This window comes from Phragmites australis, chromosome 16, assembly GCF_958298935.1.
Source record: "Phragmites australis chromosome 16, lpPhrAust1.1, whole genome shotgun sequence".
NCBI lineage: Eukaryota > Viridiplantae > Streptophyta > Magnoliopsida > Poales > Poaceae > Phragmites > Phragmites australis.
Window position 1 is genome coordinate 20348439 of NC_084936.1, and position 18551 is coordinate 20366989.

The window sequence follows — 18551 nt, forward strand, 5'->3', positions numbered from 1 at the left end:
ATTACAAGATATATCCTAAGTACTTACACATAGAACTTACAAAGTAGATTGATATTCCAAGAGTTTTTAAGAACTTGACCATCTTCCATTGCTAACCTATATGACCCAGGACGATTGAATTCAACCACCTTATAAGGCTCCTCCCACTTCAGAGATAGCTTGTCGCTATTCTTCTAGCTTTGAATGAGTCGTAGAATCAGATCTCCAGATTGTATCGTTCTTTTTCGAACGTTCTGGTCATAGTAGGGCTGGAGAGCTTGTTGGTATCTTGTTTATTGTGTAAGCGCTTGAGTCTTTTTTTCTTTGAGAATGTTGAGATTATCCTGTCTTCTCAATAATTATTGATGTGTAGCTCAACGTTGGGAGACTTGATATTTACTTCATAGAGTAGCATAGCTTCGGCTCTAGCATAGGTAGATAAATAGTTGAAGACACATGTCTTGATTCCTTATAGTACTATACCATTGGTCCACTCAACTTGTTCATTGCTCTACGGATGAGCTATTGACGTAAAGCAAACCTTAGTGACTAGTCCTTCGTAGTAATCGGTGAAGGTTGCACTTGCGAACTAAGTTCTATTGTCAATGATGATCCTACACAGGATGCAGAATCTTGTCATTTCATGATGAACTTCTTGGCTGCTGCCGAGGTGATCTTGCCAACTGACTTAGCTTCAATTCACTTGGTGAAGTTATCGATTGCGTCGAAGAGGAACTTGAAGCCCCTGGGAAGGGCCCCAAAATATCAAGCCACTAGTCATGAATGGCCATGACAAGGGGATCATCTATAAGGCTTGTGCGGGCTAGTGTATGTGCCTGCTATGAAATATACGGCTGGAACACATTTTTACCATCTCACTCGTATCATGGAGAGCCGTAGGCTAGTAGAAACCTTGTTTGAATGCCTTTTCAACTAGGGTTTGGAAGGAAGCATGTCACATCCCAAATCCATAATCACACGCTCATATTTATGCGTCATTAGTGTTATGATTAAATTTGAGGCAATTTATTTAGGTGCATTAGAGCACTTCGTTTGAAGTCGATTGGACGAGAGAAAGAAATTCGAGGGAGAAAAGAATCGTTCTCGCAGTAAAACATACTTTCTTCTTTTACACGTGGGACCCACCTAGCTGGCTGGCCCCACCACCTCACTCCCTCACCTGCTCCCTCGTTCTGCCTGTGCTCTCTCTCACTCCCATGCTCCCCACCGGCCACAAGAGCAAGGAGCTCCCTCTCTCCCACCCTCCCTCAAGCACACACTCTCTCTCTCTCCCCCAAAATCTAATCTCAAGAGAAGGATTTGAGGTAAGCATATGGTACTCACACGATCACAAGCTCATAAGCTTCCTATCCCTCCAATTTATTTTTTTCCAAAGGATTTGAGTCGGTTTTGATGTCTTTCGGTGTCCATGGTTGAAGCACAAGAAGCATCAGAGTTCTTCCTCTTCGTGAGCTTTTCCCCCTTGAACCAACGGTCCCAAAGCTCTACAAAGTACCTTGGATGAGTCTCCTATGCTCTCATGGCACGAATGCATATTTTGATTGGTCAATATTCGAGTTTTAGAGCTTTGTTGCAAAATGCCCGAGTTCTTGATGTTTTTGGAGCAATAATGAGATTTTGGTGAAATTGAACTAGGGAATCGAGTTGATAGGTTAGTAAGTAAGTTCTAGACCCCATGAGCCATTGCAAAATCTTGATTTTTGGTTTGGAATCGAATCAACCAAAGTTTCCTCTCAAAATTGCTCTCTGCGCATGTCTGAAGACTCCGGACAAATGTCCGAACAGTCCAGACTTTCCAGAAAAGAGCCGTTGAATTGTACTAAAAAATCATTAGGGTTTAGGGTGCAAGTGGGGTCTAGAACCCTTTGTATAGTGTATATGCATATCGATGTAGCATAGATTCGTCACGCGAGTCGAATCGATCGATGAAACGGCAAACGCGTTTTCCACTGGAAGTCCGGAGGGTCTGGAGAATTTTTTGGAGTCTTTGCAACCCGGAGAGTTCGGAAAACTTCCCGAAGAGTCTGGAGATTTTCCTGGAGTCTTCGGCCTCATGTTGGTTTTCCGATGTACTTTAGATCGCACAATTGTTATTCTTTCACATGTCTTACACTTTAGCGTGTTGTTATGCATATTGTGGCATACTTTGTTTCACTTCATTCATACTCATCATTGCGCGCGTTCTTGTTTAGTGAATGAAGAACCGGCGTGTGACCCGGCCGCGGTTGAAGGCGACGCCAATCTCTCTGAATTCTGTGAGTGTTGCGTAGGTAGCATTAGACGGTCACCTAAGCAGCAAGGCAAGCACCTAAGCATATTTCTCCCAGTACTTTAGATCATATGTGTCTAATGTGATAAGTTATGCTTTATGTATGTTCGCATGATGATGAGTTGATGTCAGGTTTATGATGGGTAGAACCTATGTTGATGCACCAATTCTTCTGTCTTGAATAACTGTTGATTTGTATCCTTGTAGCCTAGGTTTAATATAGTGTTATCTAACTTAAAATGTCATTCATGATGCTTAGCAAGTGCTTAGGTCTTTGATAGAAGTCGAGTAGTGAAATATTTCATTGTTCACGAGCATAGGCTTTAATTACTTGCACAATGATCATAATGATGGGTTGATGGTGTTGGTTGGATAAGTGGTGAGGATGAGATGAGATGTGGGTGGTGTTAGGGGTGTTTGTCCTGCTCGGATGTGAAGTTCCCTTGGGTAAGTCAGGAGAGGGACCCAGACACCGTAGACCTCTTGCATCGTTTAAGCATCGATCATTGTTGCAGTTGACTTTAGTACTTTCCGTGCTTACTACATGTCGCATATGTGCTTACTACCTTTGTAGCTATGGCTTTTTGGTGTGCCAATGGTGCCAGGCATGAGGCCAGTTGGGGTTTCCATTTTGCTCATGGAGTAGTTTTGGATGACCCTTGCACCTATTAGCGCATGATCAAATGGCCAGGGCTTATTGGAAAAGGTTGACATGAGTAGCCCCTTTTACGGACCTATATGATCATGCAAGTCGTATGGTCCTCAAGTTATGTAGGTAAAGGAGTACCCCCTGCATGGTATAAAAACATTTCAAAATGGCGCGCTCTCGGTCAGGAGTATGCTTTTGTCCATTTGTAGCAGTCGTAGAGTTATGAGTGTGGATTGATGTGGTTGATGGGTTGAGATGGTACTTTACAGATATTATTCTTATGGCTCTATTTACATATATGTTCAGTTGAGGTTTATGGGTTAGATAGTCATGTTGGTCAAGTATAGATGCTCATACATGTTTATGTCAAATTTTCTTTCGCATATGAAGTTTACTTAACCATGTGGCCTTTCTTACTAACTTCCAAATGCATAATCCTTAGAGTTAGACTATTTATAAGTACCCATTATGATTAAATCTTGCGAGTACTTTCGTACTCACACTATTTTTTGGTGTTGTTGTCGAGGAGTTAGTCTTTGGCTTCTTCACACTTGCCAAGGGTGGTGGCAGGCATGAGTAGGCAACTACTCAGAGGTCGTGCTTTTGGGGTGAAGCCTAAGGGTATATGGCTTCACCAATCTTTTGCTGTCTTTAGCTTTTATTTCTACTGCGTAGTTTCTTTTATTAGTTAGGAGTTGAGTCAGTTTTTATCTCCTCATAGCTCTCTTTTATTGTAAATTATAATAACTTGGTAAATGCTTATGAACATGTATTTTAATGTTAATTACTCACTCTTTATTAAGCTGTGTTGTGATGCTAAATGTTGGAAAGGCATGTGTTTTGATCTTGGGCACAAAACACGTGTCAGGGCTATCAAAATAGTTTTTGGTTAATTGTTGAAGTCATGATTAAGTAAATGATCAACTTAATGATGAATTAGAATACTGTTTGGACGGTTCCTTACAAAGCATGAACTCTACACATCCCTCCATAGATTTCTTTGATTACTTCTTCACCCTGCTTCTGAGAGATGCACTACATGAGTACTCTGTTGGCACCCCTTCAATAGAGGATACCGTCCACCAAGGTATACATTCTGGACCAATGGGATATGTGATCGGATAGTGCATTGGCTTTAGGCACAACTTGATCTTGAAGAAACTTGCAGATTGGATCCATCCACGAACTTCGTACTCGAGCAGAGCCACAAGTTCCCCTGTGTCTCCTTTTGGAGTGTTGATTCTGGCGAGCCCTTGAGTTGGTTATAAGGTCTCGTAGACCACCACTCCTTCGGCCATATCGTTTGATGATTTCATGGACGACTTTGACAGTCTCTCTATGAAGACCCTTGTTTCTCCTAAAGAATGTGAGGAGGCTAGTTGGGAAAGACTATTAGCGAGGCAATTGTCCTTTCTAGAGATGTACTTGACCTCGAGTCTGATGAATTTATTTTCCAACTTCCTCATCTCCGGAAGGTAGTATGCCATGGTCTTGTCTGAGGTTTGGTACTCCTTGCTAACTTGCTTCACTACCAACTGTGAATCCGCTTTCACGAGAAGACGGCTGATACAAAGTAGGGAAGCTACTCGAAGACCGATGTGTAGACCCTCATACTTGGCTATGTTGTTTGTGGCTGGAAAGTCTAGCACAAAGCATATTATAACCTTTCTCCTATGGGAGAGATGAATATAATTCCAGCCCCCAAGCCTTGAAGAGTAAGCAGACCATCAAAGAAGAGAGTCCATACATCAGAATGTCGCTATGGTTGTCCTTGGGTTCATCGAGTTCTTCCCATTCAGCGACGAATTCCGCAAATACTTGTGATCTGATTGTTGTCCGAGGTATGAAACGAACATCGAATTTCCCGAGCTCAACAACCCACTTAGCGATTATTCCAATGGCATCTCTATTGTGAGGATTTCTCCGAGTCAAAATATTGATGATATAGTGATCTTATGGGCCTGAAAAATAGTGTCTTAGATCGCGAGAGACCATCAGTACTGCATATAGCAGCTTCTATACTTGAGGGTAGGGCTCCTTGGGACCATGGGGTACTTCGTTGACGTGGTATACCGGTCACTGGCTCTTTTCTCGCTTGTTGGGCACTTCCCGTTCCACCACCAATACTCCGCTCACGGTGCGTGACCCCGCTGCTATGTATAACAAGAGTTCTTCGTTTGGGTCAGGAGCGAGTAGCACAGGGGGCAAAGAGATACCTCTTTATATTTTTGACTGCATCATAAGCCTCTTCAGACCATTCGAACTTGTTGTGTTGGCATAGTAATTTGAAGAAAGGAAGTCCCCAGTCTCCGAGTTGGGATATGAAATGACTAAGGGCTGCGATGCACCCGGTTAGTTTTTTAATTTCTCGTACTAAACTGTGGGGTTGCATTTCTTTGATGGCCTTGATCTTGTCGGGGTTGACCTCAATTCCTTGGTATGACACTAGGTACCCCCGTAGCTTTCATGCATTGATTTCGAACACACACTTTTCTGTATTAAGCATGACCTAGTGCTTGCATTGATTGTTGAAGGTCTCTTGCAGGATGGGGATAAGATCTTCCTTTTTTTAGTCTTGATGACAAGATCATCAACATAGACTTCGACATTTTGGCCAATCTGATCGTGAAGGGTTATTTGCATACCGCGATGATGGGTGATGCTTGCATTCTTCAATCCGAATGGCATCTTTACATAACAGGATACTCTGAAAGGAGTTATAAAGGAGGCTTTCTCCTCATCCTCGGGATGCATACGGATCTGGTGATATCCAAAGAAGGCATAGAGAAAGCTTAGATAGTCGCATCCGGAGGTAGAATCGACTATCTGATATATACGAGGTAGAGGGAATGCATCCTTGGGGTAGGCTTTGTTGAGGTCGGTAAAATTCACGCACATGCGCCATTTGCTATTAGACTTTTTAATCATGACAGGGTTAGCGAGCCATCCGGGATGTTCCACTTCTCTAATGGATCTTGCCTTAGTGAACCTTTCGATTTCCTCCTTGATTTCTTCCTTCCGGTTGGGCATGAACCGCCGGAGCTTCTGCTTGACTCGTTGGTATTGGGCCAGATAGCTAGTTTGTGCTCGATCACCTCCATAGGGATACTAGAAAAATCGAACAACTACCGTGCAAACACATCGGCATTTGCTCAGAGGAAGGTGACAAGTGTGAGTTTCTATTTGGGATCTAGGTTAGAGCCGATCTGAACTACCTTGGATGGCTCCGCTGGGTCCAAAAGAACGATTGTGACTTCGCAGTGAGACTTCACGGCTGCCTTAGGCCTCAAGTTCTTAGTCTCCTTATCGGGTTGATGTTGAGTCACCATATTGAAATCCGGCTTGTCACAGCAGAGGCCCGTTTTGGGGCATCCCTGAACGGTAATGACTCCCTTGGGTCCTGGGATCTTCACGAACTGGTAAGCGCAATGTATAACAGCCATGAACTTGACTAGAGTTGGTCATCCTAAGATGGTATTGCACGTCATCTCGAAATCGACCACATCGAATAGAATCTTCTCTATCAGAAAGTTATCATGCTTTCCAAAGGTGATGGGAAGCGATATCTAGCCGATGGATGTGGCCAAAAATCTGGGTACTATGCTATAGAAGACTTGGATAACCGGTTTGATGACAGATCGAGATATCTGTATCGCATCAAGTGCACCTGAGAAAAAAGTGATTTAGAGAACTTCCTCTATCGATAAGCACTTCATCTGGGCAGTTGCATTGGCCAAAAGAGATTTTAACATCCGACTATTTGACAACCTGGCCACTGGTGAGCACCTGACGTTAATGCTCTAGCTTTCCCTCTTTTTCACTGTACGAAACAATGAACAAATCCCTGCTTTGTATTTTATTACCAACAAAACAGCAATAATATGGATATATGCGCCGCAAACACTAACCCAAAAATTGATCTCGGCCGCCAACCAATCAATAACTGTAGAAAGACTTCTCTAATTTTCCTTGTTTATACACAACAAGGACTAGAGAGTATGATCGGCAATATTGGAGAGTAGCAGCAAGTGGTACTCGGTACTATATATCTTGACAATTATCTAGCAGATCAATCTCACTGGCAGCAGTAATAACCAAGACGTTTTAAAAGCAATCCGCGTCAGAAACAAATAGCTTGACTTGATTTCTCAAAGGAAAACGCAGCAGCAATATAACAGAAACAGCTCGGCTTCCAGAAACATGCAATAGATGCAAAATGAAACTACGGCTAATAACAGACGCTATTTGTTTATTTATTTGCGAAAGAATAACAGACCCTATTTAATCCTCACGGCCGGCAGGATCAATCGACAAATACTTTGACAAATACCAGGAATAAATCAACACACTTCACGTCACAAATAAATTCCTGGATCGAACTCACAGCAGATAAAATAGCAGCAAGAGAGTTGGCCTACAACCTGTTCGGCAGCACAAAACCTGGAGCAATTCTTCCACCCGTGAACCTAGGGCTCACGATCAGAAGAAGGGGAAATCCCGGGAGGAATCCAAGACGAGCCAAAGCTGTAGCAGCTTGATCTCTCACTCCTCGCAAACGCTAGATGGGTTCGGTAGCAAAATTGTCACAAGATAATGGAGAGGGGATCGCCCTCTGCTGTTCCGGAGGAGGAAGCCCTCGGCACCAAACTCGACAAAATTCCCATCTGCCATCCATACACGGGCCTTGACCCTGGATAGGCACGCAAGCCGGCTCGGACTCGACACAAACTACCTCGTGCGATTAACTGTGATTCAACTTGGCACAAATGGACTCAACCAGGATAGACTCACACCAAGAATAATAAAATAATGTGATTACCTTACTAATACTCCGACTATAACTCTACTAATAAAACTAAATAGCCAGAACTCACACTAAGAATAATAAAATAAAGCGGCTACCTTGCTAATTCTCGACTCTAATAAAACTAACTAGCTACAGTCCGAATATAAGGCTGTGTTTGTTTGCTGCTTCTGAAACTGCTTCTGCTACTGGCAGAAGCCAGAAGCCAGAACAAACGAGGTTCTGGAGAAGTGGCTTCTGGAGAAGCCAGAAGCCTGTTTCTGAGGAAAATGAACTAAAGCTGAGAAGCTCGCTGAGATGTGCTTCTCTGAGAAGCTATGTGCTGAGAAGCCAAAAATTTATTGTAGAAGCCAACAACCTATTTCCAAAAGCAGCTTTTCAGAAAAGCCAAAAGCACAGCTTTTCAGAAAAGATCAAAAGCAGAAGCTCAAACAAACACGGCCTTATTAGTATGTATGGAGCCAATCTGAATGCATGGCTTCGGTTTCTTCTCCTTGTGCAAATTAGCTTCGACAAATAATTTCTTGCATGGCGGAACATCTATACGGGTTATAGTTGTGATTCATCAATAATAACGACTCATCATTGATGAGTCATTCTAGATCAGTCATAGATGACGGGTCAAAGTTATGACCCATCACCTATAACGACTTCTCAGTAACGGGTCATCCTAGCCAGTCATTAGTGACGGAACAAGCCGTCATCAATTACTAACTCATAGTGACGGGTCATCCTAGATAGTCATTAGCGATGAATCAAGTTATGACACATCACTAATAATGGTATTCACAAATACATGGCTCAATATATGACACTATATGATGCTATATGATGCTATAATTAAACATATATAGATATACATATTGAGGAGGCTATATTGTATATATATATATCCCTAGGTATTCATATACTTAAGTTTATGTATATATATACGTACACACATAATATTTATGGTTGTTTTTATAGATATACATGATCGATACATAGAGCTATTATTTCATGTGGTGCAAAAGTACATGTACTTCTGGTTTATACCATATGTGTGTATATATATGTATAGTAGTAGAAACATATACTCTTTCTATATATGTATATGTATATGTATATGTATATGTATATGTATATATATGTATATATGTATATTTGTGTATATATGTGTGTGTGTATACACATATATAGTGGTCTATCCATATACTCCATGTTGGGGAAAGGCCTAAGCTTACAAAGAAACCCATGTATCAAAGCAACCCATGTAAAGGCCCAAAGGTCTATTTGTAATATTTGTACCCCATAAGGATTAGAGAGAAAAAATTACCTCTCCTCCCTCACCTATATAAAGGACCCAAGAGGTCAAGGGTCGGGGCTGATTTCCACCAGTCACCACCTCCACTCTTCTCTCTTTGGCAGGAATGAACCCTTCGACTACTATAGATGGAGATTGTGACAACACTTGGCACCATCTGTGGGGATCGAACCCATGACAACGGAGGGTACCCAAGTGAAAATCCCGTCCTGGGTCCCAAGTATTTGGCTGACGCATGTGAGCAGAGATGTGAGAATATCATTACCTTCGGCGAGCCACGACAGTAGCCTTCAACCTCTGTTATGTTGGCTACGTTGAGCCTGTGCCTACCGAAGCCTCGGCAACAACCTTCACTAAAACACCCTTCATCTAGCTAGACAAAGATGTACCTTTGACTTCGGCTACGGAGGAAGAAGTACCATTGCCAAGCACAAAAGTCATCAGCTGTTGCCGAGCAAGACAAAGCCTAGTTATAAGAGTGTTTAGCTCTAGCAATCATGTAAAGAAGAACATACGCATGTACATGCTCTTTTCTCTATGTCATTCTTTCCCACTGGATTTTTGGGATGGAGTTTTTAGCGAGACATACACAACAACAATAAGTATGGGGCTTTTCTTAAGTCGTAGCTGCTCGCCCCGTTGTCCTATCAGAGTTTACAGCTGAGGGGCTATTGTTGGGGAAATGCCTAAGCTTACAAAGAAGCCCATGTATCAAAGCAGCTATGTAAATGCCCAAAGGCTTATTTGTAATATTTGTACCTCATCAAAGGCTAGAGAGGAAGATTTACCTCTCATCCCTCACCTATATAAAGGATCAAAGATATGAAGGGTTGGGGCTGATTCCCACTCGTCACCACCTCCACCCTTCTCTCTTTGTTTAGAATGAACCCATTCGGCTACTGTAGATGGAGATTGTTCCAACACTCTAGTTATTTTATGTTATTTTTCTCTAATCATCACGGGTATATATATATATAATGCAGCCTTCAAATATATGTATATGATACTAAATTATTTTATTTTTCTCTTATTTTTTCTCACCTTAGCAGCACTAGAATAGGATCCATTGCACATTTCTGCTCAATTTTGATGTAAGGGGTGGCGGCTATGGACACAAACGCGTATTCCAAAAATGACGTAAAAAACTTCAGAGGGCGATAACTCAATCTTACAGGCTATTTTTGGCCTCGAAAAATCCACCGAATCCAACAAAGTCAAAGAGAAACAAATGTAACTTTGTTTGTAGATGCCCGTAGAGTAAAAAAAAATGTTGAAATTAGAGTTCGCATACAAAAGTTATAACCATTTTACCAAAGGCACTTCGGGTCACCTATCAAATTACAATTTGACAAAAAATCCAACATAAGTGGTGGGTCACGGTTATGACCCGTCACTTATGACCTTCAACAAAAAAGTTAAATGGACAAAATATCCGGATTCCTTCAGAACACACGCGAGAGTGAGGTGAAAAGGGGTAACACATGCGAGCAGAGGTCGCGAGTTCGATTCCTATGGAACGCAGGGTATAAAAACAGTGTGAAAACTAGAAAGTGACACATGACGATTGGTGATGGCTCCTGCGTTGGGATGGCTCGGGTGAAAAAAAATATTTTTTAACTTTTTTCGAGTCTGAAAAACACAAAAAATGTTCATCACTCATAAGTGATTTGGGATCAGAGGAGTTGTCATCAGCGAAGGCTGGCCGATGTTTTCTGAAATCAGAGCGATGAGATCCTAAGTGTTTGCGGGATCGTTATCATCATGATTGGGCGGACCAGTGTTCCCATCTCTGATTATGAAAACTTCTCGGGAGTAATCTCCAGTGGAGGAGGAGTACAAATCCATCATGAATATGTCATCAGAGGAAATCTCTAGGTAGGTACTTCAACAATCCATGTTGTCGGAAGCCAAAGGGAACATCTCGACTTGCGGCAAAAGTCACTTGTGCGATCATCTTGGCCACCAAACGTTCAAACTCAATGCCGAAATCTTTGGTGCACTGATCCATAAAATGACTTACCTCATCGCTTAGTCGTCATGAGCAAAAGGTCATCATCGAGGTCCACCCGGTTGACTATCAGTTCGTTGTTGGTCGAGAGGGTAAAGTTGTCATAGAACCTCTTGTCCAAGAAGCCGGTCCTTGGTGTAGACTTGGGTGAAGCCGATGGCATGTTATGTGTTGAAGATTCGATGTGTTTAGTCATAGATCCTCAAGGACGACGTTAGCTGTCGATGATTCGTAAACTGCCGATCTTAACAAGTTATGGATGAAGTAGGAGATATTTCCTGTAGTCAAATCACAAGGTACACATAGATATTTATACAGGTTTAGGCCTCCAATATGATAATTATCCTATATACTGTTTGTTTTGTATTGATCTGTGAGGCTGATATAAGGGGGTTTTTAGCTAGCCTAGATATATCTAAATCTAGTCGAGGGGATCCTTGTGCGTAGTCGTGGAGGATTGCCGATGTAGATCGGTGGCACAAATGGCTTGATGGCTCAAGGCCGCTGTAGGTTTGAATGACTTGAATAAACTTTAATTGACTTGTTCTCCATATGGTCTCACTACGTGAAAAATGGATATGGGTGATGGGTGATAACCTTAATGGGTGACGGTTACTGTACCCATCACCCCAAACGCGTCACTGATGACTAGTCATTGGTGACGGTTCCGTACCCGTCACCAATGATGAAAAAAGGTGACGGGTATTAACTGTTACCCGTCACCTATGACCGTCTCCCATGTGCTGGGGAGAAAATTATAGGTGACGGGTGAGCTCTTCACCCGTCACTTATATGTATAATAAGTGATGGGTAACTAGGTTACCCGTCACCTATGTATTAGTTATAGGTGACGGGTGACTTCTACACCCGTCATTTATGTTCTTTATAAGTGACGGGTAGCTATGTTACCCGTCACTTATAGGTTTAACCCATGTACTGGGAGAAGGACATAAGTTACGGGTAACCTAGTTACCCGTCACTTATAAAGAACATAAGTGACGGGTAGACATTTTACCCGTCACTTATGTTCCTCTTGCTCAGTAGGAATGAGCTGTTTTCTGGCTGCATCCTGGAACGTAGCCAGGATTTGACAGCCGTCTTCTCCCTGCAAACAATAGCAACGCATCCAAATACATATCGACAAACACACTTGTAGGAGTACTCACTTCATCATAGAATTACAAATATTACAAAGTTCAAATGTATTCATTATAGAATCACAAATGCTACAAAATTCCGATCAACTCATAATTACTTAAGACTTCACAACTTAAGGCTTCTGTAGTGGAACTCGCCCTGTGGGCTGATAACGTCATACACCATGAACTCAGCGATTCGTCGTCGAATATCCGGGAGTGCACCGGCGTCGAGAAACATACACTTGTATTGCTGAATAATTTAACGCGTAACCAATGTCATGTTACCATGGAATTAAACTAATTACCGAAATTAGTTATGAATAATCTTGTATTGAACTTACATCGGGGGATTTGATATTCTTTGCTCGGAGCGTGAGGAGCATGTTCCACGCAACATAGAATCCACAGGTGTTGCCCGGTGGTTGTTGGTGGCACTACTAAAACGAAACTTTACTGTTAGATGAAAAGAGAAAAAAAAGCAACAGAGAATATTTGATATTTTGTTTGGTAGCACTTACCGCGTACCCGGTCTTGTGTGTCAGCCTACAACTGGCTTTCGCGTCGTAGTCAAGTTGTGCTCGAAGGTACATGTCGAAAGCCCTACATAAAGAGGGATCGATTATGGAGCCTTTGAATGTTAGAAAAGTTTAATATGTGAACTAAGACAGGCAGAACTTACGTGTCAAGGAGTTGTTTTACAACGCTGTAATCACGTGATCTAAGTTTGCCTTTTGCAGATGTTGGTCTTGACGAGTCGACGTAGAACACCAAGTCCCACTCGAGGCAAATGTTAAGTAAGATCCAATGGCCACCGGTGTTGTGGGCGCCCATCAGGTACTTCACTTTTGAGTATTGTTGCATTGCCCTGGCCACATGATTCGCAGCGTAGTCGAGGTGATGTTGGATGATCGATATTGTAATGGCCTCATGGTCAAGAAATGCGATGGGATCCTTGTTCTTCCTTGTTTCTTTCATCAAGTGTCTACACATAAGGACACAGTTAGATTCAAGTCTTAATAGTATTAATTAATGAATATCCAATATCATGGGACTTACAATGTGAAGATCCGTAATAACGATACATCCAGGCCATCAAGGTTGAAGAGGTCATATAAGTCATTGAAACCCACAATGAAGTAGCTGTCTTGATCACTTAAGAAGTGTCGTTGTTTGTACTGTACGACTATGGACTAATCATTGCTGTCTCTACAAGCCTGTATGTAATAATTATGCAGGTCAATACATGCTTTTCCTGCCCTTGCTAGCTCATCTACCGTCATCAAGGGCTTCCCATATTTGAATTTCGTGTTGGCCTGAGTCCACACTGGTGCAATGTCCGTGGACTTCTTCATCGGTACAATGGACTTCGACTTCGCCGGTACAATGGCCTTCGACATCTCCGACAGGGGCTTCTTAGAGTCTTTCTTCTCGACCTCCTTTTCCTTCTTTTTTGGGCTCTCTTGGGGGACGGTATTGGGTCTGGAAGCGACGCTGTCGGATGCGGATGAGAATGCGGTGAAGCCGACTTCTCTGGGGGAGGAGAAGGCAGTGAAGTTGCCTTCTCAGGAGGTGACCATCGCGGCGGCGGCGCACTTGGAGCTCGTCCGGACTGGGATGCACTGGAGACCACGATGTCACCTCTCTTCCACTGGATCCTTTGATGAAGAGCTTCACCGAGAGTTATGACTTCCTCATTGGGGGGGGGGGGACCTCCAACCTATGTACCATATCCACCGTAACCACGGCATAGCCTGCACGTATCAGGACCGTATGTAAGATACGGATGCCTAGAAGCACCTGGCCCCTTGCAACCTCGATGTGATATCCGCCAGGCCTGATTACAAGGCTGCAGGACGTGGGCCCTTCTAGCAGGTCGATTGTATCCGGCTCAGTCTCGGTAGCAGCTACTTGTTGCTCGACCTCCCTGGAGGCACAGCTACTCTTCCCTGCAGCTCCAGGGCTAAAATCCTGTGGCATGGAAATCTCTATTCCCTTTGCTGCAAGCTGCCCCATGATGCTTGAGTAAACTTTCTGGGTGATGTCCCGTGTCAATGCATCCACATCCACTGCATCCGACCTCTTCCTCTTCTTGTACATCTCGATGTCTTCGGGAAAGTCGTTTTTCCAGCCCTAGGAACTTGATACACCTCGCACTCGATGTGGGTCTCCGGGTTTCCCAGTGCCGTTGTGAGAACATCACTTTCACTGACCCCGGTGAAAGAACCTTGGCTGGCTTCGGCTGCCTTTTCTTTGACTTTTTCTGCGACTGCCTAGGTTTCGCTGTTTCTGATTGTGATTTCCCCGCTATCGGACAGCTCACCCCTTGCACGCAAATATGACCGCGATCATCCTGGGAATTGATTCCAAGGATTCTCACGGCCTTCTCTGGCTAATTTCTCATCCTCTACCTGCCATTTCGCCCTTTTCCCAGCGTAACCTGCTGCACCGGTCCTGTGGTCATGCTTGTTCTTAGCCCGAAGCTGCTTCTTCTTCTCACTCTCCATCTTGAACTGCTCTGAGTTCTTCATCTGCACAAAAGCATCCCAATCTTCCAATTTCAGGTGTTTGTAGCTCTCGTAGGGTGCCACCCCTTTTGGTAAGTACCGATTCACAAGCTTGCTCTTAAAGCTTCGGTGAAGTTTCGCGATCGCTTTCATTGCTGCATTGACTGCGGTGTTCTTTTGACGCTCGCTCATGTTTCCAGGGTACTCCAGATACTCCATGACGACATTATTGAACAAGTCCCTCTTCGCTTCGTCACTGAGGTCATTGAACTTAGTCGTTATCGGCACCCTCTCCTGAGCAATGTGTCCTGCGACCCTCCAAAATCTTTTCAGGGCCTTTTCATCCATAGGCAGCCCGTCAGCATCGATTCTTGTGACGGTAACCTTGTCCGTCGGCCACTGTGTTTGTGTCCTTGGCTTCCGGGCGCGTGCAACACTACCAGCTGTCTGGCTTGGAGACTACACTGCCACCATCTAGAGAGAAAAAAAGTGGAGTTGACATAAACAAAGAATATTCCTCCATTCAACAAGTATAAAATGTATTGACTCGCTCGTATCAATACCTCTTCGACGGGATTGTATTCTTCGTCACTTGCCCGACGTCGGCTCTCCCGATTCGGTGATGGGTCAGGGCTCGGGCTGTGATACTGGCTTTCGCTGCTGCCGGAGGAGGACATCGGGTGCGGGCTTGGGCTCCTATCCGCCCCATCTTGCGCCAGGGCGGCCTCTAGTGCTAGCATCCTCTGTGCTTTTGGTTTCTTAGGGGTGATAGTCCTCTTCTTCCCTATGGTTTCTTAGAGGAAAGAAAAGGAATCAAGGTTAACGATTATGATCCAAATTTCACCATTGGCTCCAACTAAATACATAACAAACCTTATCACCCAACTAACATATATAAGTAATCGAAAAGTAACACTAATAGTAGAGGAATGTAAAGTCCAGGCAAATATAGTTGTCCAAGATTCTTTTCTGGACGTACTGATGGCATATATAGTTGTCCTTCATGTAGTATACTACCACATACTTTTTCATCTTTACTAATTTAGTTTGACTTTCTTTCAAGATTAAACCTAGCATGAGGGCGTCCAGAGTACATGCATATTTGTGAAAGAAAAATAATCATGACAATATGCATATAATTGGATCTAGGGCTTGTGGTCATGCCATGCGTGTACATACAATGTCCTCGAAACACTTCAAACATACTTGAGGTAGCCGGCTATGCTAGTTAAGTATGTACATTGGTCGAAAAGTTCAAAGATGCATGCACATGGACTGACACACAGCTGCTACTTGATACTTTTTTTAGCTATATGTATGTGGTGAATGTCTTTTTGATTACTATACTAGTCATATATATATGTATATGTGTGTGTGTGTGTGTGTGTGTGTGTGTGTATATATATATATATATATATATATATATTTACATACACTAGCTGTAATTTGTAAAAACGGTCAATTATAACATGTCAGTTGGGTTTTCTCTGTTGGACAATACCATTCATGCAAGAAATGCTTTAACCCTTAATTATCTCATGAAATCACAATATGATTCTGTAAGGGAGAAGGAGAAGGGGGAATTGATGCGACGTCAAGGCATCTCAATCAGAGCACACAGGGGCAGAAGCTGGGGCTGGTGGGTTAGAGTAATTCAATGGTAATGGTGAGTAATAATAATCGAATTTTGATGGGTATTTTGATTTTTTCAAGAATTAAAAGCTGTGGAAAGCTCTTTCAAATTGGATTGTGAAATTTTAACAATCTTATGAACTAGATTTTAAAAGCTGAGACAAAAAGTTAGCCGTTTGTTTTCAGTTTAAATTATAGAAGTTACTTTCCACAATTTAAATGAAAACAAACCTGTCCGCCAACCATACTTCTACATGCAACCATTGAACCATGTCTTATCTCCGCAACCAATATTATTTTCTCAAGGATAATGAAATCCTATGGACCATCTCCTCCTTGTGCACCATCAGAACCGCAAGAACTAGGGCACCATCTCCTTCTCCTTGTGCATCACACCTTGTGACTCCTCTCTATCTCCTAGAACTGAACTGCATGCAGCAAGGAGAGGGCGTAAACCTTGACGACGGCGACGGGGTCGGGGGGCGACGGAGCGTGGCGACGGCATGTGGTGACGACGACGGCGCGTGGCGACGGGGCGACGATGATGTGTCGATGGCGACGGGGCAACGGCGACAGGTGGATGACGATGGCTCGTGGCGGCGAGTGGAGGGTGACGGCGACGGCGAACCCTAGCTTTGCGCAGGCAAAAAGACTTAGGCAAAAAGAGACTGTGCGCGCGGGGACTAGCTAGGGTTATATTAAAAAAAGTCATAGGTGACGGGTGATAATATTACCCGTCACCTATAATTATCACCCGTCACTTATTGTAAGTAAAAGGTGATGGGTTATAATACTACCCGCCACCTTTTACTTCGACTCGGCCTGTACATATCAGTCATAGGTGATGGGTGATAATATTACCCGTCACCTATAATTATCATCCGTCACTTATTGTAAGTAAAAGGTGATGGATTATAATATTACCCGTCACCTATAATTATCACCCGTCACTTATTGTAAGTAAAAGGTGATGGGTTATAATATTACCCGTCACCTTTTACTTCGACTCGGCCTGTATATATCAGTCATAGGTGACGGGTGAGAATATTACCCGTCACTTATTGTAAGTAAAAGGTGACGAGTTTTTAATATCACCCGTCACCTTTTACTTCGACTCGGTCTGTACATACAAGTGATAGGTGACGGTTTATAAATGTCACCCGTCACTTATTTCCTGTAAAAGGTGACGGGTTATTAATATAACCCGTCACCTATTGGAAGTAAAAATTCAAATTTTACATTAATATTAGAAATTCAAATTTGAAATTAATATTACAAATTCAAATAACTTTGAAACTTAAAATTCAATTTTGACATTAACATTAACAATTGAAATAACTTAAAAGTCAAATTTGCCATTAATATTACAAATTTGACATTAATATTACACATTTGTCATTAATATTACAAATTTCACACTGATATTCAAATTCGTCGTTTTCGTGCTTTTTTGACATGGATCGCTTCGTTATGGTCGGGGCGGATGTATGGAGTTTCCTCGATCAGCGAAAGGCGTGGCACGACTGCAGTAGCAAAATTGGGGATTTCATCGAATTGATTGAACTCCTCCTCATCAATGACGTTTGCAACTCCGACGATGCGTTTTTTCCCAGCGAGAATCACATGGTGTTTCTTCTTTGTTATGTCAGTCACATAAAAGACTTGGCAAACATCTCTAGCAAGTACGAAGGGTTCAGACTTGTATCCAACATGTTTGAGATCAACGCTAGTGAACCCATACTTGTCATTAGTGATGCCCTTTGCCCCACGTACCCAACGGCACCGAAACAGGGCTACCTTGAATGCCAAGTAGTTCAGCTCCCAGATCTCCTCTATTTGACCATAGTATGTGCCCCCTCTACATGTCGTTGCAATAAGCTTCTATACGGACACCACTATTCTGGTATATGCTCTTCTCATCTTGGGCAACCGTGTAAAATATGTATCTGTTTATATCGTACCTTTGATATGTCATAATTGTGTATATAGGGCCCGATGCTAGTTTTTTTATCAGAGCACTTGTAGGAGTACTCGATTGTCTGATTCGATCTCAGAACCAAGTCGTAAACCTTCGCATATGTTGCCTCGCAACCCAAGCTTCAACCTACCCTAGATTCTCTTCAAGCAGCATCTGCTTGTGCTCATGGACATATCGGCACACTTCGCTCATTTGTTGCAGCACGAGAAAATGAGCTTGGTCATAAGCCTTCTGATCAGGAGTTATTGCCATCTTCCCCAGAACT